Below are 441 nucleotides of genomic sequence, written 5' to 3' on the forward strand. Positions count from 1 at the left end.
CTCCCCCTCCCGGTAGCTGTGCAGTCACATAATGCAAAAGATAAAAAGGAAGCAAAGGTCTCTCCAGACCAAACCCTCATTTGTGGCCCATCCTTGATACAGAGCCTAGTTCACTGTTTTGCCCCAAGAGGAACTCCTCTCTACATGTCTCACATCTCCTTTCTGACCTACCTTTTGAGGAAATGGTGCGCAAAAGTGTTGGAGCCTGTGCCTCCTTCCTCTCCCCACCTGCCTCCACTAAAACGACTTAGCACTTAGTTGCTTCTATGGGTGCAAATGCTGTGCCACCCAGGGCTGTGTCCTTTGCCTCCTATGAAACCCTCACTTGCTTATGGTCTTCACCCTTCCCACACAGTGTTTAATGTCTATACAGTGGTACCTCGGGTTACATACGCTTCAGGTTACAGACGCTTCAGGTTACAGACTCTGCTAACCCAGAAA

The sequence above is a fragment of the Podarcis bocagei genome (genome assembly GCF_964188305.1).
Source record: "Podarcis bocagei genome assembly, chromosome: 13".
In the NCBI taxonomy this organism is placed as follows: domain Eukaryota; kingdom Metazoa; phylum Chordata; class Lepidosauria; order Squamata; family Lacertidae; genus Podarcis; species Podarcis bocagei.